The sequence below is a fragment of the Geospiza fortis genome, unplaced genomic scaffold, assembly GCF_000277835.1.
Source record: "Geospiza fortis unplaced genomic scaffold, GeoFor_1.0 scaffold112, whole genome shotgun sequence".
NCBI lineage: Eukaryota > Metazoa > Chordata > Aves > Passeriformes > Thraupidae > Geospiza > Geospiza fortis.
Window position 1 is genome coordinate 22,179,893 of NW_005054298.1, and position 521 is coordinate 22,180,413.

The window sequence follows — 521 nt, forward strand, 5'->3', positions numbered from 1 at the left end:
CGAGAGGCGCTCCCGGGGCCGCCGCTGGGGCCGAGCCCTGTCCCAGCCGGGCGGGAGGGGAACTCGCTGCGGGGGGAGGCAGCGCTCTGGAAACCCCTTACAGTTGTCCGGAGCGCGAAATCCGCTCCCGATGAAATCTCTTGGGTTTGCGGCATTATCTTAATTAAGATAATTGATTCATATTGCACCTGCGAGAGTGCGGGGAAAAGATGCCTCCCCAAATAGCTTGGAGCTATTGGAGAGAGGAAGCCGCGCTTATAATTGAGCGAGTGATTTACTGCCCGGGCTGCTCGGGCTCTCTCCTTTCGCTGCCAGGTTTCCCGTTCTCCCTCTCCAGAGAGGCACCCGCACAAAACACGAAGGTTATCCTGAATAAAAAAAGAGAAAGGAAAAGGTGTCTCCCCGCTGTCCCTGTCCGTCTGTCCCTCCCCACCGCACGGCACCGCGGGGCCGGAGCCGCCCCGGTGCGGGATGGGGCTCGGGAAGGGCCGGCTCCGGGCCGGCCCCGGGGCCGGCCCCCC